Genomic DNA, 23966 nt, shown 5'->3' on the forward strand with positions numbered 1-23966 from the left:
TTTGTGATTATATGAAGGACTCATACCCTCGCTGGTTTGACACTCAACTACCTAAAGGGCCACACAATGTTTATAGTCATCCTGGTGAAACACAACCAAAGCACAAATATAAAATTAGAATGAGATTTATTCTGGGTAGCATGTGTTTTCCAGGAAGTGTGCATTTTGGAGTTATTTTATATTGCCGTTAGATGTAATATCATACTAACATTGCCTTTCTATTTTCTTTCAAACAAATCATTGTTTTTTGTATAGAAACATGGTAAATACCTGCAGTACATTTTGGAGAAAGAAATCCACTAGGTTTACTCCACTAGAAAGAAATCCATATATAATTTACACCAAAGAAAGATAAAAAGGCATTTTCTGAAGTTAAACAAAACTCTGAGCTTTTTCATCTCTGTTGTAGTTTATGGCTCACTGGTAAATTTCTGGCTCTATTTTACCAATATTAACTGCAACTCCTTTTCAATAAAATCCTGCTTATTAGTATATCCCAACAACTGCAGACTCAAATTAGCATCTTAATGAGCTTTACAACCCAAAAATCCAGCATCAAAATTTACAAATGTATTATTTGTTATTTAGAGTGAACTGATTCATGACATACTGCAACACAAGGAAAGGGAAAAAAGAAAAATGTTGAACTTTCTCAGGCTTGAAAAAGTGTCTTGAATCAAAAACTTTCTTAACTTCTATCACGGAAATGCAAAACTTAAATTTATACCTTGCTAAACCTTGGAATGACCCAAGAATTGTACAACCAACTTCAGCTTTCTCTACCTCAATGTACAGAAAAAACCCCAGCCCGTTTGTTCACAGCAAACTCCCACAAATGGCCAAGATAATAATTTATCCGCATTGCTGACTCTGAGATGAGCATGAAATTTCGGCAAGGCACCAGGATGAACTCCATGGAATCTTACAGGTTTACTTGAGGTGGGGGAAATGGGCAGATGGAGCCTCAATTTATCATTTCATCAAAAAAGTAGCTAAGCCTCACATTGAACACTACTGCATGGACTGGCAGCATTCAGTTTGACCTTTTGGCTCAAGCCCTGAACCTGCAACTTTCAGTGATGATGTTTCCAATGATCACAATTGGTACAATGGGTACCATTGTCAACATGTCAAATGTTGGAGAAATACTGCATACTCATTTTATTTTGAGGATGTACAACAGCAAAATAATTGGTTTCTTAGTCCTCAATGAACAAACTTTTCAAAAAAGATTGTAATAATTTTTTTTTGTTTCATCCCTCTCTAAATATTTCCAGCCGTGTTTAACACTCTTCCCCACCTCCTGAGTTTCTAAATGGTACACATGTTCTCAGGGAAGCAAAAGGCAAAGAAACAGAACCAACAACCCTTTTATAAATAGATTGTGGGTTCATTTTGTGAAAGTAACAGACAATATTGCATAAGCCCTTAAATTTGCCACGGTTTATGACCACACTGCCATCACTGATGGAAAGGAATACCATACATACACACTAAGGAGTTTGTATGTTCTTGCCAGGTCTGTAGGTGTTTCCTCTGGGGTGCTATGATTTCCTCCCTCCCTTCAACACATATGGGGGTTGCAGGTTAATTGGGGTATTTGATCAGCATGGGCCAGAAGAGACTGTTACTGTGCTGTATCTCTCAATTTACATTTCAAAATGGTGCAAAAATCAACTTACCTTTTCTTCTCCATGCATTTAATCTTTTGGACATAGAACCACAACTCCAAGCCTACCGGCAGCAAGACAGCACGGGGTCTTGACCCAGAATGAACAAGCCTACAAACAGCCATTTCAGCCATGTTGAAACCCAAGGGCTGAGTCTTCACATGTAGTATTGGCATAGTATTGGAAAAGCCTTAAAAGACCAGTTGAGTAACCAGATTGGGAATTTTGCAATAAAAACAAAAAGGTATCTTTTTCCTTTCACTGATTCCTAAATCTGTAATATGAAGGCAATGTCATCTGCACAGAATTGTTGTTGGTTGAAATAACAGAATTACAATAAACTGGTAATCCTCTGGAACAACACAGTTGTCTTATAACTGCCTTGCTAACTGAGGTGTCCAAATGAGAGAGAATTCACTCTGCTAAAATCCTGGAAGGCTCAATGACATCTGTCACTGCAAAGCTAAAACTACTAAAGCAATCCTCTGTAATTCATTAAAGTGCCAACCTCAGCTTTTTGTGCTTTAACCCCCAGAATGCCAAAAGGCAACCTGAACACAGATAAGAACATCAAAAAATATTTCTCAAAAAAAAATGGTCACACGAAACAAATATTTGATTGAAATAAAACACAAAAATCTGTAGACAATGAGGTTGAAATAAAAACACAATGCTGGAGAAACTCAGCAAGTCGAGCAGTGTACTTTATGTAGCAAAGGTAAAAAAAAATACATAACTGATGTTTTGGGCAAAAGAGGAGGGGGAGGTGTGGTCACAAAGGCAGGAGGTAATAGGTGGAGAAGGGAGGGAAGAGACAGCAGCAAGCAAAGTGAGGAGGGGTGGCTAGGTAAATAGAGTGGGAAGTGAGGGAAGAGAACTGGAAAGGGGAAGGGAAGAGGAGAGCAAGTTAGCAGAAACCAGAAAAGTTACTGTTACTGCCATCTGGCTGGAGAATGCCCAGATGGAAAAATCAGGTGTTGTTACTCCAATTTACAGGTGGTCTTGGTAGCATAGTACACAAGGCCATGGACAGACATGTGAGAATGGAAGTATGACACAGAATTGAAATGGTTGACTACTGGGAGGTCTCTGTCACTGGTGCAGACAGAGTGAAGGTGCTCAGTGAAATGATCTCCCAATTTGCACCCAGTCTCCAATGTAGAGAAAGCCACAAAAGGGAGCATCGGATGCAGTAAATCAGTCCTGCAGGTACAGGTGAAGTGTTGCTTCACTTGAAAGGCCTATTTGGGGCCCCAGACCATGGTGCTCTACCTTGCTGAGGCAAATGATAGCTCTCAGACACCTCCTCTTACCTATCCCTCCCACAGGACCCCACCACGGCACACAAGGACACTGTCTCCAACACCATCTCCAACCTCATCACGTCTGGTTACATTCCCACCCTATGGCCACCAACCTCATTATCTCCCATCCCCAGATTGCTCGTTTCTACCTTCTACCCAAGATACACACACCCAACCATCCAGGCAGACCAATTGTTTCTGCTTGCTCTTGTCCCACTGAACTAGTTTCATCTTGCCTTGACTTTCTCTTTTCTTCCCTGGTCCAGTCCCTCCACACCTACATCTGTGATACCTCACATGTCCTCCGTCTCTTCAATGACTTGAGATTCCCCAAACTGGACTGCCTCATCTTCATGAAGGATGTCCAATCCCTTTATACCTCCATCCCCCATGCAGAAGGTCTTAAAGCACTTTGCTTCTTTCTGGACCAGAGCCCAACCAGTCACCCTCTCCCACCACCCTCCTCCACCTGGCAGAGCTTGTCTTCTCTTTAAAAAAAAAATCTTGTCCATTAACTCATCTCACTTCCTCCAAATCAAAGGAGTGGCCATAGGTACCCACATGGGATCCAGCTAAGCCTGCCTGTTTGTGGGATTTGTGGAACAATCCATGCTGCACACCTACACAGGCAAGAGCCCCTCAACTCTTCCTCCGTTATATTGATGACGACATCGGGGCTGCCTCATGCACCTGTGATGAGCTTGTCAACTAAATTCACTTCACTGCCAACTTCCACCTGATCCAACTCACCTGGTCATTCTCCGATAATCCTCTCCCGTTCCTGGATATTTCTGTCTCCATCTCATATCACAAATCCACTAACTCTCACAACTACCTTGACTACACTTCTTCACACCCAGCCCCCTACAAGGATTCCATCCCGTTCTCTCAATTTCTCCATCTCTGCCACATCTATTCCCAAGATGAGGTCTTCCAGTCCAGATCTTTAAAAATATCTGCCTTCTTCTACAAACGTGGCTTCCCCTCCACCACCATCAATTCAGCCCTCACCCTTATCTCCTCCATTTCCCGCTCATCTGCCCTGGCTCCCTCTGCCCCCAGACACAACAAACAGAATCGCCCTCATCCTCATCTACCACCCCACCAGCCTCTGCATCCAACACATTATCCTCCAGAATTTACCACAGGATTCCACTTCCAGACACATCTTCCCCATTCCTCCCCTCTCTGCCTTCTGTAAGGACTGACCTCTCTGTGACTCCTTCCTGCACTCATCCCTCCCCACCAATCATCAGCACCTTCCCCTATGTTCGCAGGAGGTGCCACACTTGCACCCACACCTCCTCCTTCACCGTGGTCCAGGGCACCAAAGAAGTCTTTTATGCGAAGCCACACTTCACTTGTGTATCTGCAGGACTGATTTACTGCATCCAGTGTTCCCTTTGTGGTTTCTCTACATTGGCGAGATTAGCGCAGATTGGGAGATCGCTTCACCGAGCACCTTCGCTCTGTCTGAACCAGTTTCAATTTTGCTCTATGTCACACTCCCATACTCATGTCTGTCCATGACCTTATGTGCGATCCCACCAAGAGCACCCGCATATTGGATTTTCTGTCTGGGCACTCTCCAGCCAAATGGCATTAACATCGACTTTTCCAGTTTCTACTAACCCGCTTTCCTCTTTCCCCTTCCCTTCCTAGTTCTCCTCCCTCCCTTCTATTCACCCAACCATCCTTCTTCCCCTTAATCACTGTTATCCCCTTCCTCCTTTCTCCACCTATCATCTCTTGCCTTTGCGACCACACCTCCCCCTATTCTTTTATTCAGACACCTACCTACATTTTTGCATACCTTGATGAAGGGCTCAAGCCTGAAGCCTCAATTATGTATTTTTTTTCTATAGAGGACACTGCTTGACTGGTGAGTTTCTCCAGCATTGTGTTTATACTTCTACAAATATTTGATCGTTCTCACCCCAACATAGGAGCGGAATTAAGTCATTCAGTTCATCGAGTCCAGCCAGATTCAATCATGACTGATCGACTATCCTGTTCAACCCCATACCTGGATTCCCTTCCTCAACTTACCTACCTCTATCTTAAATATAGCTAATGACTTGGACTCCACATTTTTTTCCAAGAGCCACCTTTTCAAAGATTGCATCTGTCCTCAATTTGAACACTGCATAGCTGGATGACCAAGTTGGAGCAGAAGATTGTGGCAGGTTGGAGGCTGGGAGGGATAAGGCAAATAAAGTTAATCTGAAATAAGATACAAGAGTGGAATAAGACAAAATGAGCAGCCAACAGTAGATTGAAAATATATTCAGTAAAAAATTCTCTTCTTAACAACAGTCAACATTAGAGGCATGACTCGCAGCCCTTGGATTCAGGTGACATCTTCATTCTCAACCAAAGATTTTCACTCTCATTAACAGAACCGCCACACTAGTTCATTCACTTTATCAAAGCTATCATAGCTTCTGATTAAAAAAAGTAATTTATTTGATAACACAGGCACCTCAAAACTGCTGCCATTTGTTAAACAGCCTGTTTAATCTATTGTTCAATGTCACTCTAAACTCATGCAAAGAAGCATTGAATTGCCCATGTGTTTCTGAGAACACTTACAAATTAAATTGTTTTAATGAATTCATAGATTTGTGTCTTCTGGACGGCAACACCTTCCCTCATTCCCTAAGATACCATGGATAATTTAAAGAAAGGCATTTCTTACAATGGTTTTTTTTCTACAAAGCTAGGTTGTGCACAAGAACAATGTTCAAACATATAAAGTTATCAGTCACATTGCTAATATTAGAGGATACAAACGAGAAGAGATGAGAAAGTTCTTTCATTGAGCATCTTATTCATTCATTGCCAGAATCGGGGATTGCATGTTTCACTGCAAAACTCAAAATTGTACTTCTTGGAGAGTGACCATGCTCAGAGACAGTCTGTTACAAACTCTGCAACATCTTGCAACCTCACAGCTTTCATAAAACAGAATATTACAGCACAGTATGGGCCCTTCAGCCCATGATGTTGTGCTGACCTACATATACAAAAAAAACTAAACCATCCTTACCTCATGACCCTCCATTTTTCTTTCATCCATGTCCCTGTCCAAGAGTCTCTTAAATGCCCCTATTATTCCAGCCTCCTCCACCACCCCGGCAATGCATTCCAAGCACCCACAATCCTCTGCGTGTTTAAAAAAACACCCCTGATATTTCCCCTAAACCTTCCCCTCTCTTTATTTTGTACAGATGTCCTCTCATGAATGCTACTCCTGCTCTGGGAAAAATATGCCTCTCATAATCATGTAGACCTCTCATAATCGTGTAGACCTCTCATAATCGTGTAGACCTCTCATAATCGTGTACACCTCTCATAATCGTGTAGACCTCTCAATCGTTTAGACCTCTCAATCGTTTAGACCTCTCATAATCGTGTAGACCTCTATCAAGTTTCTCAAATTTCCGTATGTTCCAGGCCTGCAGCTTTCCTTTCCTCTGTAGCGATCATCATACTTTTCTAGTCTTCTACACTCATACCAGCTCTAGACAGTATTGATTCAGTATTATTCCACTCAAGAGGACTAGGTCCACATGACACACTGCAACAAAAATAGCACGCCAGATGTTCATTCTTTTTGATAGTTATCCAACTCAAAAATGTCCTGAAAAATAGTTAGTGGATCCAAAATGCCTCATGTCTTTTTAATTTCACCAACTACAAACAAGAGAGAGTGGAGTTGGGCCAATAAAGCAATTAAGGTCCCTTCAACTCCGATCATCCACCTTCTCACCCAGACATTTCAACACTTCCTAACTAAAAGCCATTTATGACAGATTAAGAAAAGGGAGCAGAACCAGACCAAGTTGACATCATGTAACCTATTTGTCAGCTTCCAGATAGCCCGTAAAATAGACTGCATGATAACTAATAATGGTGTTTTAGAGATAACGAGTTTATATCTCAGCTGCAGCAGAGACAAATGATAATACTTGGCTCAAGTGGCCTCACTATCTATTTTTGATTGGCTGAGGGGGTTGTGGAACAATTCTAAAACCTACTGCCCCTTGTTGGCACTGAGTATTTTTTTTATAATTTAATCTGCTCTCCTGCAGAAAAACTGTGGAATAGACAAACTTCACCCATTAACAACTTTGTTCCAGGCTTTGATGATCTTTGTGCATCACTTGCATTTGTTCTTATATTTCTGTAGAATTCAAGGAACACTTTAGTTCACTTTAGCAGTAATATAATACATTCTGCTGTATACTCGGCAGCATTAAAGAAAAAGTGCAACAAACAATTTAATTAAACTCAAGCACCAATGCTGGAGTTCTACAAATACATTCAATGCCATTGAATTTAAATGCACGATAACCTAAACACCCAGTCCCAGAAATGAACTATGATCTAAAGCACACAACTCCAAATGACATTGACATACCAACAGAAAGGAACCTACCTACTCAAACACCCCAGGAACAGTCCTGCCATTGGCTAGCATGACTGGAATGGCACTCTAAGATTGAAAAGCACACCTAAGTGGGGGGGGGGGGGGAAACGTACACTGGTTTCATAATATCCCTTAATTAAAAAGGATATAAAACAAGCCCTTCATCCCAACTTGTCCAGGTTGTCTATCTGAGATAGTTCCGCTAGCCTACATTTGACCCATATCCCTCAGAACCTTTTTTTTAAAACTTGTCTAAATATCTTTTTAACATCACATTTGCACCCACCTCTTAAACTTTCTCAATCCATTTGACCATGTTTGAAAAAGTTCTCCCTCCTGTCTCTTTTCAGTCTTCCCATGCACAAAGCCATGCTGCCCCTCCAAATGCAGATGGACACAGTTGCTCAAGTAATTTTCTCACCATCAATCTTGAGCTCAGCTGCCTGAAGTTCCCTTGCTTGTCTTTGCAGGCCTTCTCAAATCTTATTGTCCATCACCCAGGGTTAAAACTGAAGCAAATAACTCTGAGAAGACCCTTGCAATTTCTTCTCTAGCTTCCCATGATGTCCACGACAAACTTGGTCAGGCCCTGGGGATTTATCTACCTCAATAAACATTGAGACTGCTATTTTCAGATGACATCATAGTATACTTAACAGAACCAGAATTATCAATAAAAGAATTACATAAGAAATTGAAGGAATATGGAGAAATATCAGGGTACAAGATCAACACAAATAAAAGTGAAGCGATGCCAATGAATAATGTGGATTTCACAAAGTTTAAGAAAGAATCACCATTTAAATGGCAAACACAAGCAATCCAATACCTAGGTATTAGACTAGATAATAATCTTGGCCATCTATACAAATTAAATTATCAGCTATTAATGAAGAAATTACAAGATGACTTAGAACATTGGAAAGATTTACCACCAACACTGATAGGAAGGGTAAACTGCATTAAAATGAATATCTTCCCAAGGATACAATACCTATTTTAATCGTTACCAATTCCCTTAACAGAGAAATTCTTCAATGAGCTAAAGAAAATAATAAAGAAATTCTTATGGAAAGGGGGGAAACCGAGGATAGCACTAGATAAATTAACAGAACGGTACAAACAAGGGGGCTTACAGCTACCAAACTTTAAGAATTATTATATAGCAGCACAATTACGATATCTATCAGATTTTTATCAAACAAGGGAAAAACCAGATTGGACCAGGTTAGAGCTAGATAAAATAGGGAAGAAGGTACCAGAACATATACTTTATAAGTGGGATGAAAAACTTGTGCAATATAGAAGTTCACCAGTACTGCACCATCTGCTCAACATTTGGAAGAAGATTCACGTAGAAAGGAAAAAAAACAAATTACCAATTACCAAAATTATTATTGATCCAAAATCAACTAATTCCTTTCACAATAGATAACCTTTCCTTTAGAGAATGGGAGAGAAAAGGGATTAAAAGAATAGAAAATTGTTTTTTGGGAAATAATTTATTATCTTTTGAACAAATAAAGTACACATATGGTATAACTCACAGTACAATGTTTGCATACCACCAACTGAGAACCTACTTAAAGGACAAATTGGGAAGCAGACTGAGGTTACCAGATGGAAGCAGCTTTGAATATGTGATTACAGACACAATGATAATTAAAAGATTTATAACAAACTTGTACATTAAGCTGCAAGAGAAAGAGAATGATGAAATAAGCTGTAAACCCAAACAAAAATGGGAACAAGATCTAAACATAAAGATAAAAAATGAAATATGGGGAAAACTATGCTCCAGAACTATGAGAAACACAATAAACATGAGGTTACGCATGATACAATATAATTGGTTACATAGGCTATATACCACACCCCAAAAGTTAAATAAATGGGATCCAACAGTATCAGACAGATGTTTTCGCTGTAAGGAGGAAACGGGAACAACAGTACATGCAATTTGGGCATGTGAGAAAGTGGAAAAGTTTTGGGAAGATCTAAACCAGGTATTAAATAAAATCACAAAAAGCAATATACCAAAAAACCCAGAGATCTTTCTTCTAAGTAACATAAGAAGTAAAGAACTTGGACTCGATTTAGATGGAGCACAAAAAAGATTTATTATGATAGCCTTAGCTGTAGGAAAAAAATGTATAATGTCAACTTGGAAATCAGAAGAGAGACTGAAAGTACAGCAATGGTACATAGAAATGAAAAAATATATTCCATTAGAAAAAATAACAAATAATTTAAAAAATAAAGTCACATTATTTGAACAAATTTGGGAACCGTACATGGAACACAACAGAGAGGACCTACCGCGGACCTCCACCCCCTAAAATGAGAAAATGATAGAATGAGAAGACGACAAAATGAACTGACCTAGTGTGTAAAAGTAGATGACACAATTTTCTTGTTTATTTTCATTGTGTGATGACATTGTTTAATGGGTTTATTGTATTGTATATGTTGAATGTTTAGTGGGTAGGGAGGGGGGTGGTAAGGAGGAAGGGTAGGGAGGGGGAAAAAGGGGAGAAAATGACACTGTGTATATTCAAGAGGGAAATGTTTGTGTGTATTTTGGTTAATATGGTTCATAGTGTGAAACGTAAAAAACTTTTCAAAAAAAATAAACATTGAGACTGCTAATGGTTTATCTTCTGAAATAAGCACATGAACCATGACAACACAACTCATTAGCCTCAATTTCCGAGCTTCATTTGCCTTTTCCATGCTAAATACAGATGAAAAATATTAATTTATGGTCTAACCCACCTCCTGTGCCTCTACACAGATGACCTTGTTGATCCTCAAGGAGGCCATTCTCTCTTACTCTTTCTCTTACTCTATCTGTAGAAGATCCATAACTTTTTCTGCCAAAACTATCTCATGTCCTTTTTCTGCTCTCCTGGTTTGTCATTTTTAGTATATTCCAACATTGCTTATATTCTTTTTCCTTCATCCCAGCTACCTGTACTTGACATATGCCTCCTCCTTCTCTTGACCAGAGCCTCAATATCCCTCATCACGCAGGGTTCCCCAAAACCTGGTTGACTTGCTCCTCACTGAACAAACATGCTGCCCCTGCCCCTGAACTCCCCCATCACATTTCAAAAGCCTCCCACTGACCAGATGTTCCTTTCCCTGCTAACAGCCTCTCCAAATCAATCTTTGCAAGTTCCTGTCGAATGTCTTCAAAAATCAGCCTTCTCCAAATTCGTCTTTAACATGAACTCGTCCTTTATTTATCCATAACGATCTTAATATCAAATAGAATTATGACCTATGGTCCCAAAATTCACCCGCACTGGCACTGCAGTTATCTGCTCCACCTCATTCCCCAATAGATGGTCCTGTGTTGCACCCTCCCCATTAGGGCTTTCTACATATGGTTTCCTGGACACCTTTAATATATTTTCCCCATTCAAATTATATTTGCTGTTCCTTTAGGCAAGAGTTAGGTTTTTAAAGTCACATCTTGAACCTTCACCCATTTTTTAATTTATCTTTCTGCATTATTTTTTAATTGATATTTAATGGAAGTTACAGAAGCATATATCAATGATATCCATCTCAACAATAATCTGTGCAAGGGAGTTTTGGAATCCTTTAAGATGGCAATTCTGTTCTTACTTCTCATTCTATTCAATTTCTGATCAGATTGTTTACTATTTGGATTTTCTCCCAAAATTTTCTTACGGTAACTCAAAGTTCTTAATTTTAAGGTATGAAGTATTTTTAAAATTTCTTTATTATTTTGCAAACCATATTCTCATACTTAGCAAAAATCTGTCTCAAAAAGCTCAAGGCTAAACAGGGGAGACTAATGAGTTCACTAAACTTGTGCAGTTTAATATCAAAAAGATAAATTATATTCTTTGCTTACTTTACTGCCTTAAAATTTCTCCGATGATCAACCAGTAACTCAAAAAAACAGAATTTCCCCATTATAAAGTGCCAGAAAACAGTCAGTTGACATTAAACAAGAGCAATATTATTTTGAGGTTAATCTCTAGTAATGTCAATCACTATTTACTTCTGTTCCCCATAATTTTCCAGTGTTACAAATCTTCCCTCCACAGGTACAGCAAGTTCTGGCTGCTGCATCAGTCCCAAGGTACAGCAATGTAATTAAATTAAATCCTAATTATCCCTGAGGATTGCCATCATGATGAACAAATCACTGGAGGCCATAATTACTGTGAACTGTTTAATTTCACTGGCCCTTATTCTAACAGAGTAGATACAAAGAAGTGATGCAGAAACAATACCAAATCAAAGTGGAAGACTTTCTTTCAATTATTTAGAAACAAATGCAACACATTTTATAATCTGCAAAAATACCAGAGGATATTTTAAAATTCTAAATTTTGTGGCAAAATTCCTGCCTCATTTCACCCGTCACTTTCTTTGCACCCAGTTTCTTGTGCATCCTCAATTAATAATCTCTCCATCACTACCAAAACCGCAAACTCTTGTAAGTCCATCTGTAGGCCTCTCTTCATTTTAACCTTGTTTAAATGTAACGTTGGTTAGGCTCTAAAGAGTGTCAGCCTCATTTTTCGTCTGCTTACGCAGCTCAGTTAAATGCTTAATTTGACCACTTAGAACTTTATAAATTCATGCAATAACATGCATTAGCAGGAATAGACAAATAAGTGCCTCAAACAGGTACCATTGTTCAGGTTTCAGGTTGCAATAAGATCTTAATGGAACCTCAACTCTATATTTCCTCTGCGCTCAAGTAACCAGTCACTTCTTTCCTTGTCAAGAAGCTGCCTTTACCCTTTTCAAAGTCCCAATCTCCAACATCATGATCTCAAGAAATCTAATTTCTTTTACCTTGACCCCAGTTCTAGATTTTTTCCAACAAGAGAACAACACCCCATTATCGACTCTGTCACAATATCTTGAGATCATGTATATTTTGAGTCATTGTTTATTGAAAAGATGATTCAAAACTCTACCATCTTTAAAATATTGGGGAAAATCTGTAAAGTTTCTAAATATATTAGAAAGTCAATTTTCCTGGCTTAAAGAATCAATTTAATCATCTAATCCCTGATTTTGCCTGTCAGGCTCAAGTCATGGCAATGTATTAATTCAATTTGATCAAAAATATCAATTGTGTTAAGCAGATACAAAATAGATCTTAAAAATTAAAAAGAAAAATACACTATCCCTTGGCTTTGATAGTATCCACCCACAGAAGAGAAACAAGCTGAAAACGATGAGGAAGAGGGCTGAAAGGGAGAGCTCTCTGGCAGAAGAAGAAAAGGCATGGGAAGTTGGAGGAAAAGTGACAGGCAGAAATTGGAGGTCAATGTTAAAGCTGTCAACCCTTTTTTTTAAGCTCTCTGCCTTCTCCCCCATAACTTGTTTTTATTTTCTCTTCTACCCCCCCCCCCCATCTGTATCTACCTATTACCTCTTACCAATTCGCCTGTGCTACCTCCCCTTTTTCCCTCCTCCTTCCATCTTTTTATCCAGGCATCAGTCTGTCTTTTTCTTATTCCTGACGAGGGGCTCCTCTGGTTACCTTTTACTTCCAATGGATGCTGCAAGACCTGTTGAGTTTCTCCACCATCTGCAGATTTTCTAGTTTAACTTCAATATCTGATTACTTCAGTCAACTAAATCTGTCTTTGCAAGGAAATCTCTCCACTATGTTTGTAATGACTGACAAGATCACAGCATTTATAGTGTTTGGAGGCTGGTAATTATTTTGACCCTCTTCCATCTTTGCATCAATGGCCACTCTTGACAGAAATGGCATCATTCTTGTTCTTCAAAGCAGTATATATTCCCTTCCAAAATCAGCAATGATTACAACGAAACTTGCAAATAAAACCAAGTCACAAAACAGACTGGTCATTGAAAAGGTGATCTGAGAATAATGTGCTTCCATTCATTTCTGAAATAAAAAGCTTGCTTCGACACAGCAGGCATAAAAATTTCTACAGAAAATGTTGACCAATCATTTTTTTAAATTAAATTATCTGTCAAGTGCAAATGTAATTACAGGAGAGCTTGATTCTGTTGTGCCCTTAATTATCCTTTGATAAAAATATACTGGAATCCAATCCTGTAGCAAAGCAATTCCCCAACTATACGAGAGAGCTAGGGCCTGTAATTTTAAAAAGAAATAACCATGCTCACTTCGTGATCAAGATTTTCAAAAATATTTTGTATCTTGCTGCAATGTATCTAGTGTGCATTTTAATTTAATTTCAAGTTTATATACACAAATCTGGCAGCAAATAAGAACAAAAGTGGCCAGGATTCAAAGTCCACTTCAGTTTGTAAAGACTGCAGACACCTCAGCATCAAAAACAGTTACAGATCCCAAAATTTGTTTAAAATGCAATGGGCCTTCATTTGGACATACCTTCTTTGAAAGCAAAGATATACATTATCGGAGTTTCCAAGATAGCGTTTCCACAAGACTGCAGGATGAGAAGTTAGCCAAGTCATATTACATTCAAAGGGTTAGTTCCTTGCTTTGTTGGGCCACTGTTATACGGTGAAGTCAGAATACATCTCCCCTGTATTATGCTGCTTTAAATAACTGCTTTGCTTATTGCTGGAGCTCCACAGAAACCACTACTGAGATTTGATTTGCAGATTTATGCTTTCAAGTCACATCATGTGATTCAAGTAATAATTTATCATTTATACTAAGAATGTTTTTGAAAATGGTAAAAATTAGACTTTTTTTATTTTTAGAAGCAGCATAAACACCATTTGGCAGATGATACATACATGTATATATACACACCGGCGCATATGTATTACAAATTTAAAAGCCTTGAATGTTTATTGTCCATTTCAAGACCTCAGATCATCCTTTGAATTTTACAATGAACAAGCTATGTTGGAAGAGAGGTCATAGATGTATTTTTAAAGCTTGCAACTGTGAGCAAGAAGATCCTAGGAACAGTGTTTTAGAGAACCAAATGGCCTGATTTTAATTATGTTAACTTATGAGAAATAAAGCCATTTTAAATTTCAAAACAGTAACATAAAAGTGGTGATGTTGCCTTGGGTTTAAATAGGCAGAAAAAAACTGGCTGAACAGAAAATATAATTTACAAAGGAATTTCAACGTTCACATTTAATGGCACAGCCGTTCAAGATGGAGGGTGAATAATTCTTCTCAATATAAACCAAGTCCTCTTTCAATTAAGATGTGAATCCAAAGTGGTAGCTATCCTCTCAGAGTGAGCATAATAATTCCATGTCTTTGAACAACATCCCTCAATCAGAATTACATGAAAACAATACCAGGACATCACGTCACTATTTATAGAAAGTCGTTATGTGCAAATTGGTCACCATGCTTTTTATAGACTGAAAACTGGTTTGAGTCATCCTGAAAAATGCTGTGAAATTAGATCTTAAATATAGGCCTTTCGATTTTTTAATTACATTGTTTTTCACCATTCACAAAAATTTAATGTCCCTTTACTAGATGGGATTACTTTCTCTATTCACCCATCCTTCATGATTTCAATCATTTCTTCACCTTTTCATGTTCCTGCTCCTCTCACTTCAGTGAACTCTTTTTCTCATCAGTTTTTCTCCAAATATATCTCTCCCTTCCAGATTCATGATCATCATCTGGGCTTTCGATTATTACTATAGCTATCACCTTAAAGGGAATCAATTTTCTTGTTTCACAGTCCTTTATTCCTCTTTCCAAATCTCCAATTTTTTCCAGCCTGGCTCCAGGACAAACTCTCCTTGAAGTGACTTACAAAATGACAATTTTCAAGCCTCCAGTCCAATACCTGAATAATATCTTTGCAGCTGCAGTATCCAGTGAAATCAGAATTTATTGTTATGAACATGTCATGGAATTCATTGTTTTGTGGCAGCGTCACAGTGCAAACATTTACATAAAACACATTTCAAAATAAATTTTAAAATTGTGCAAGACAAAAGTCAAAGTAAGGCAGAGTCTGTGGTTCATTTTTCATTCAGGAATCTGATGGCAGAGGGAAAGAAGCTGTCCTTGTGCCACTGAGTGCTCATCTTCAGGCTCCTGAACCTTTTTTCCCCCAATGGTAGCAGAGTGAAGAGGGCATGTCCTGGGTGGTGGGGGTCCTTGAGAATAGAGGCTGCTTTCTTAAGACAGCGCCTCTTGTTAGAGTGAAAACTGGTGCTGGTGATGTTGCAGGTCAAGTTAACAATCCTCTGGAGTTTTTTCCTGTCCTGAGCATCGGCACCTCCGTTCCAGACAGTAATGCAGCCACCCTGAATACTCTCCATGGTACACCTGCAGAGGTTTGAGTCTTCAGTGACACACCTAATCTCCTCAAACTCCTGACAAAGTATAGCCACTGGCGAGCCTTCTTCGTTATTGCATCAACTGGAGCTTCATGGGTTAGGGTTAGGTTGTCAATTTGCGGGCATCAGGATAATCATCCCCCTTGTGTTCACTTGTTTCTGGGGTTCTGTGTCACTCTGAACAGCCACTTTGTGCTGGCCCATGTTTTCATTACACTGTGTCTGTTTCTAGCCTCTGCTGGCCTCCTATCTTCTCCGGTGGGTTTCTGTATCATTCATTAAGGTTAGATTTAGGGTTAGGGTTATTGGGGTATTTCTTCGTAAGCTCGAGTCTGTGTTAGGATGTCCCTGTAATTTGTCATGAGTGTGCTGGTCCAGGGAGTCTGTTGTGGGGATTGGTGTTGTTGTGGGGCTTCTATTTGAGTTGTCTTTGAATGGGGTAAGGGTGTCTTTATGCTCTCTGGTTGTGTCCTGGCTGAGAGAGTCTACATCAGGCAGTGCCTGTTGGAGTTTGCTGTCAGGTCTTGAAGACCCTTGTGGGATTGATTTTTGGGTTGTTGGGTGTTTAGGATAAACTGATGTCTGGGTAAGGTTGCCTCTGTGATTCCTGATTGTGTCCTGGCAGAGTTAGCTGAATGGATTAAGGCCACAATTTTTGGTTATTTGGGTGGTTATCATTAGGTTAAATCTGGGTGAAAATGTCCCTGTGATCTGTGATTGTGTCCTAGACTGGGAGTCTGCCTTGAGCAGTGTCTGGTGTAGCTTGCTGTTAGGCCTTAGTGTCCCTGTTAGATTAATTTTTGGTTATTTGGATTTTTTTTTAGGTTAAGGTAAGTCTGGGTAAGGGTGCCATTATGCTCTATGGTTGTGTCCTGGCCTAGGGAGCCTGCCTTAAGCAGTACCTGGTGGAGTTCGCTGCCACCCCTTGAGGCCCCTGTGAGATTCATTTAGGGTTGTTGGGGGTTTAGGATAAGGTGAAGTCTGGGTAAGGCTGCCCCTGTCATTACTGATTTTGTCCTGTCGAGGAGGTGGTCTGTTTTGATCCTTGCCTGGCAGAGTTAACCAGCTGCACTTCAGGCCCATGTGGGATTAATATTGGGTTATTTGGAGGGTTAGGGTTAAGTCTGGGTAAGGGTGCCTTTATCCTCTCTGGTTGTGTTTTAGCCCAGGGACCCTGCCCTAAGCAGTGCCTGGCAGAGTTAGCTGAATGGACTTAAGGCCCATGTGGGATTAATTTTTATTTATTTGTGTGGTTATCATTGGGTTAAATCTGGGTGAAAATTCCCCTGTGATCTGTGATTGTGTCATGGACTGGGGAATCTGCCTTAAGAAGTGTCCGGTGTAGCTTGCTGCAAGGCCTTAGTGTACCTGTTAGATTAAGTTTTGGTTATTTGGGGGTTTTTAGGTTAAGGTAAGTCTGGGAAAGGCTGCCTCTGTGGTTCCTGATTGTGTCCTGTCATTGGAGGGTCTGTCTTGAGTCTTGCTGGCGTAGTCAGTCAGGTGAACTTAAGGCCCATGTTGGATTAATTTTGTGTTATTTGGGGGGGGGGGGGTTTAGGATTAGGGTTATGTCTGGGTAAGGGTGCCTTTATGCACTCTGGTTGAGTCCTGCCCAAGAGTCTACATCAGGCAGTGCCTGTTTGAGTTTGCTGTCAAGCCTTAAAGCTCTTGTGGGATTGATTTTGGGTTGTGACATACCTAATCTCCTCAAACTCCTGACAAAGTATAGCCACTGGCGAGCCTTCTTCGTTATTGCATCAACTGAAGCTTCATGGGTTAGGGTTAGGTTGTCAATATGCGTGCAGCAGGATAATCATCCCCCTTGTGTTCACTTGTTTCCCCTCTGTGGGGTTCTGTGTCACTCTGAACTGCCACTTTGTGCTGGCCCATGTTTTCATTACACTGTGTCTGTTACTAGCCTCTGCTGGCCTCCTATCTTCTCTGGTGGGTTTCTGTATCATTCATTAAAGGATTTTACAATTTGTGTGGTGTTAGAGTTAGGGTGAGGGTTATTGGGGGTGTTTCTTGGTAAGCTCGGGTCTGTGTTAGGGTGTCCCTGTAATTCGTCATGAGTGTGCTGGCCCAGGGAGTCTGTTGTGGGGATTGGTGTTGTTGTGCAGCTTCTATTTGGGTTGTCTTTGAATGGGGTTGAGTCTGGGTAAGGGTGTCTTTATGCTCTCTGGTTGTGTCCTTGCCTCGAGAGTCTTCATCAGGCAGTGCCTGTTGGAGTTTGCTGTCAGGCCTTGAAGGCCCTTGTGGGATTGATTTTGGGTTGTTGGGTGTTTAGGATAAGCTAAAGTCTGGGTAAGGTTGCCTCTGTGATTCCTGGTTGTGTGCTGGCCTAGGGACCCTCCCCTAAGCAGTGTCTAGCAGAGTTAACTGAATGGACTTAAGGGCCATGTGGGATTAATTTTGGGTCATTTGAGGGTTAGGTTTAAGTCCGGGTAAGGGTGCCTTTATGCTCTCTGGTTGTGTCCTAGCCTAGGGACTCTGCCCTAAGCAGTGTCTATCAGAGTTACCTGAATGGACTTAAGGCCCATGTGGGATTAATTTTTGGTTATTTGGGTTGTTATCATTGGGTTAAATCTGGGTGAAAATCCCCCTGTGATCTGTGATTGTGCCTGGACTGGGGAGTCTGCCTTGAGCAGTGTCCAATGTAGCTCACTGCAAGGCCTTAGAGTCCCTGTTAGATTAATGTTTGGTTATTTGGGGTTTTTTTAGGTTAAGGTTAAGTCTGTGTAAGGCTGCCTCTGTGGTTCCTGTCATGGGGTGTCTAGTCTTGATCCTTGCCTGGCGGTGTTAGCCAGATGGACAAGACCCATGTGGGATTAATTTTGGGTTATTTGGGGGTGTTTGAGGTTTAGGGTTAAATCTGGGGAATGGTGTCTTTATGATCTCTGGTTGTGTCCTGGCCTAGAGTCAATATCAGGCAGTGCCTGTTGGAGTTTTCTGTCAGGTCTTAAGACCCTTGTGGGATTGATTTTGGATTGTTGGGTGTTTACAATAAGGTGAAGTCTGGGTAAGGTAGCTTCTGTGGTTCCTGTCATGGGGGTCTGTCTTGTTCCTTGCCTGTCAGAGTTAACCAGATGGATTTAAGGCCCATGTGGGATTAATACTGGGTTATTTAGGGGGTTAGGGTTAAGTCTGGGTAAGAGTGCCTTTATCCTCTCTGGTTGTGTTCTAGCTCAGTGACCCTGCCCAAAGTAGTGACTGGCAGAGTTAGCTGAATGGACAGATGGCCCACGTGGAATTAATTTTGGTTATTTGGGTGGTTATCATTGGGTTAAATCTGGGTGAAAATTCCACTGTGATCTGTGATTGTGTCCTAGACTGGGGAGTCTGCCTTAAGCAGTGTCCGGTGTAGCTTGCTGCAAGGCCTTAGTGTTTAGGGTTAGGATTAGAGTTAGGGTTACTTCACTGCTAAGCCCTAGATAAAGACCGGTTCATGTTCTCCTGACTTCTTCCTGAAGTCCACATTCATCTCCTTGGTTTTGCTAACATTGAGTGCAAGGTTTTTCGTGTTTCTCCACTCAACTAGCTGATCTATTTTCCTCCTGGGTGCAGGATATCTACTTTTTTTTCCTCTATTCATAAACCATGGGAATGGGAGCCAAAACAGGGAAATACTACTCTGGCAGAATGTGGGTCATCAGAGAAACCAGCAGTATCCCTGACGACTTCATCTGTAAGAAGTGGATCCAGGTGCAGCTCCTTACATGCCGAGCTAAGGAATTGGAGTTGGAGTTGGATGAACTCAGGATTATTCAAGAGGCAGAGTGGGTGATAGCAGGAGTTACGGGGACACTATCACACCTAGGAGGCAGGAAGAAGGTAGGTAGATGGTTGACAGTCAGGAGAGGGAAAGGGAATAGGCATGCAGCGCAGAGCAACCCTGTGGCCGTTCTCCTCAATAACAAGTATACCATTTTGGATATTGTAGTGGGGATTGTAGATGACACTTTCCAATCTTTCTTATTTCTCAATTTCAAAACATGTCATCTTCACAGAAACATAAGGGACAATATTCCGAATTACTATCTTATTTTAATCCAATAAATAAAACTTCGAAATTGCAGCTTTAACTCGTGAATAACGATTAAACAATTTGCATAACTTCGCAGAGATTTTCATAACTTGAGTAAATAGAGCATTCTGTATAATAACAATATTCAACTTTAAACAAATATAAAATAAAAAAAACAAAATAAGATGAAATTAAGATGAAATAAGATGATGAGATAAGACTAATTCGAAGTATTTCGATGCTTATGGCTCCTGCATGGTTCTTCAAAGAATTAAAGCAAGCTCCCTGTACGCACAGATAATACGGCATATGATGTCACAGTAACTATGATAACACTACAAACAACAATCTTACTTAAAGGGACAGTCATAAAATTAACTACGAATCAAAAACACAAGGTTTTAACCTTTACAGGGGATAGGAAGGATAAACAACCTATCAGGGACAAGCCATGGTCATCAGGCCTCTGACACAGTCTGCTCCTATGGTTATGAACAGAAGAGAAAAGAGGTGAGCTGTAGTAATAAGGGTTTTCCATACTTAGGTGGACAGATAAGAGGTTCTGTGTAAGAGATCCAAGATGGTATGTTGTCTCCCTGGTGCCAGGGTCCGAGATATTTCAGATCGAGTTCCCACCATTCTCAGGAGGGAGGGTGAGTAGCTAGATGTCATGGTCCATGTAGGGCCAATGACATGGGTAGAAAGGGTGAGGAGGTCCTGCAAGGAGAGTTCAGGGAGTTAGGTTGAAGGACAGACCATCAGGGTTGTGATCTTAGGATTGCTACCTGTGCCATGAGCTAGTGAGATTAGAAATAGGAGGATAATGCAGCTTAACACGCGGCTAAAGACATGGTGCAGGAGGGAGGGTTTCAAGTTTCTGGATCATTGGGCTCTCTTCCATGGAAAATGGAACCTGTTCCGACGAGAGGGTTTGCATTCAAACTGGAGGGGGACTAATATCCTTGCAGGAAGGTTTGCTTGCACTGCTCTGGTGGGTTTAAACTAGATTTGCAGGCAGATGGGAACCAGAGTGCCAGAGCAAATAGAAGAGAGGAGGAGGGAAAAAATGATGTGAAAATTGCATGCACCGTTAGAAGTCAACAGTTTGTATGTGGTGGAAATGTTCACAAGTGCATCTATTTCAATGCAAGGGGTACTGTAGGAAAGGCAGACGAGCTTAGAGTGTGGATTCCTAATGTGGAGATATCACATTGTGGCCATGAGTGAAACTTGGTTGCAGCAGGGGCAGGACTGGCACCTCAATGTTCTGGACTTCCGTTGCTTTAGACACAATAGAATTGGGGGTGGGGGATGGATGAAAGGGGAGGAGTGCCATTGCTCATCAGGGAAAATATCACAGCTGTGTTCAGGCAGGACAGACCAGCGGCTCATCTATTGAAGGTCTATGGATAGAGTTGAGGAATGGGAAAGATATGACCATACTTATAGGGTTGTATTAGGGATCAACCAATCGTCAACAAGAATTGGGGGAGCAAAGTTGTAGAGAGATACCAAACAGCTACCAGGAAACAAAGGTTGTGATAGTTAGGGATTTTAATTATCCGCATATTGACTGGGATTCCCAGTCCTGGCTGATTTGGGCTTTATCAAATGTGTTCAGGAAAGTTTTCTAAATTGATATATAGAGGTATCAACTTGAGAGAGTGCAATACTGGACCTCCTATTTGGGAAACAGACAGGACATGTGACAGAATTATGTGTGGGGGAAATTTGGGTCCAGTGATCATAATGCCATTAGATTCAAGATAATTATGGAGCCTCGGGTTGAGATTCAAAATTGGATAAAGGCCAATAATGATGAAATGAGAAAAGATCTAGAATACGTGGATTTTGGAATAAGTTGTTTATGCGTAAGGACGTGCAAGGTAAGTGGAGGACTTTCAAAGGTGAAATTTTGAGAGTACTGAGTTTGTATGTTCCTGTCAGGATCAAAGGCAAGGGAACCTTGAGGGATATTGGGGTTCTGGTTCGGAAGAAGAGGTACAAGATAGAAAATATGATTTACTAGGAAGTTGCCTTGACTTCAGGAAATGAGTTAAAGGGAAATGTTAAACAGGTTAGAACTTTTTTCCCTGAAGCATAGAAGAATGAGGGGAGACTTAATAGAAGTATTTAAAATTATGAGGGGGATAGACAGAGTGAATATAGATAGTTTTTTTTCCCCACTGAGGGGAGGTGAGAAACAAACCAGAGGACATGGGTTAAGGGTGAAAGAGGAAATGTTTAGGGGAATGTTTTCAAACAGAGAGTGGTGGGAGTCAGCTGAGGTTGCAGGCTCAACTTTAACAATGAAGAATTTGGATAGGTACATGAATGGGAGAGATATGGAGGGCTATGGGCTGGGTGTAGGTCAGTGGGACCAGGCTACAAAAAAAATAATGGTTTAACACAGACTAGAAGGGCTGAAGAGCCTGCTTCAGTGCTGTAATGTTCTATGGTTCTATGCCGTCAAGACCTGACACCTTGCGAGGGTTCACCCTCTTGAATGATTTTCTGATGTCAGTCTCAGAAATACCTTGTACCTTAGATGTACAACTTACCAAAGTATTGAAGGATATCTACAACATCTCATTCTGGCAGTGCATGCCATTAACCCATTTCAAACAGGTGTCAATCATAAGGGTCCCAAGAAGAATGTACTAAGCTGCCTTAATGACTATTGACTAGTAGCTCTAAATCAACAGTAATAAAGTGTTTTGAAAGGCTGGTGTTGAAGACTATCAGCTCCTGTCTAAGCTGTGACATGGATACATTCCAGTTTGCCTATCATAGCATCAGTTCTATGGCAGATGCCATCTCACTGGCTTGACACAAAGCCTCGAAAAACTGGACAATAAAGATGAAAATATCAGAATGCTCTTTGTGGACTACAGTTCGGCATTTAACAACATCATCCCCATAAAACTGATCAGCAAACTCCAAGATCTGAGCCTCAACACCCCACTGAGTAATTGGATCCTGGATTTCCTCATCTCCAGACACAATTAGTGAGGATTAGCAAGAAGAACAACTCCACAATCCCCATCAGTACCAGAGCACCACAGTGCTGCATTCTTAGCCCTCTGCTCTACTCACTTTACACCTCCGACTGTGTGGCTCGGTACGACAATAACACCATCAACATTTATGCCAATGATACCACCATAGTGGATTGTATAAAAAAGGTAATGAGTCAGCATATAGGAGGGAGACTGTAGGACTGTGCACCAACAACAACCTTGCACTCAATGTCATTAAAACTAAGGAGCTTATTGTTGACTTCAGCAAGGGAAAACCAGATGTATACAATCCAGTGACCATTGGGGATCAGAGATGGAGAGGGTGAGCAAATTTAAGTTGTTTTGAGTCACTATCTCAGATGATCTTTCCTGGACCCAACACACTAATGGCATTGTGAAGAAAGCACCTCTACTTCCTCAGGAGTTTGCGGAGATTTGATATGATATCAGAAACACTGGAAAGTTTCTACAGATGTGTGGTGGAAAGTGTGCTGACCGGCTGCATCACAGTCTGGTATGGGTCACCAATACCCCGGAGCATAAAGCCCTCCAAAAGGTAGTGGACACAGCCCAGGACATCACAGGCAAAACCCTCCCCACTATCAAAAACCTCGACAGGAAATGCTGCTGTTGGAGAGCAGCAGCAATCATCAGCGATCCACACCACCCAGCATATGCTCAGTCTCGCTGCTACCATCGGAAAAGTGGTATAGGTACCAGAAGACTCACACCACCAGGTTCTGGAACAGCTGCTACCCCTCCACCTGACTCAATCAGGGACTCATTTAAGGACTCTTAATTTCGAATTTTATTGTTTTATTCTCTCTGTGTTGCAGTTTGTTTATATTTTGTTATCCATTTACAGTTTTTTTTAACATGTGTACGTTGTATACATTTTTTTGCACTACCGACAAGTGGTAATTCTGCCTTGCCCACAGGAAAAAGAATCTCAATGTTATATGAGATTCATGTATGTACTTGGAACTTGGACAATAAATCTGAATCCTGTATCACCAGGTCCTTGGCCTTTGCATGGAATTTGAAGGTAATGCTGGGTTTCCTATCTCAAAGCGGGCACAACAGGTATTCAGCTCATCGGATAATGAAGCATCACAGGCATCTATGGTGTTAGCCCTCACTTTGTAGGATGAAATGCCCTGCCCTCCTTCCTATAGCCGGCATGTATCTATCTCTGACTCTAACTTCCTCTGGATTTGCCTCTTTGTT

The 23966-nt window shown here is 40.7% G+C and overlaps 1 protein-coding gene across 5 annotated transcripts in view; it reads right to left on the reverse strand.

The window, feature by feature from the left end:
• Positions 1-23966, reverse strand: part of gpsm1b (G protein signaling modulator 1b) — a 248192-nt gene that overhangs the window by 150109 nt on the left and 74117 nt on the right. The window contains exon 1 of one of the 5 annotated variants that reach the window (XM_069885303.1): positions 728-1035. The exons of the other annotated variants lie outside the window; for them this stretch is intronic. The gene's annotated coding sequence lies outside the window, so the exon portion shown is untranslated. Of the gene's footprint in view, positions 1-727; positions 1036-23966 lie in introns of those variants that run through there. 5 annotated transcript variants of the gene reach the window in all.

The sequence above is a fragment of the Narcine bancroftii genome, chromosome 1 (genome assembly GCF_036971445.1).
Source record: "Narcine bancroftii isolate sNarBan1 chromosome 1, sNarBan1.hap1, whole genome shotgun sequence".
Taxonomy (NCBI): Eukaryota; Metazoa; Chordata; class Chondrichthyes; order Torpediniformes; family Narcinidae; genus Narcine; species Narcine bancroftii.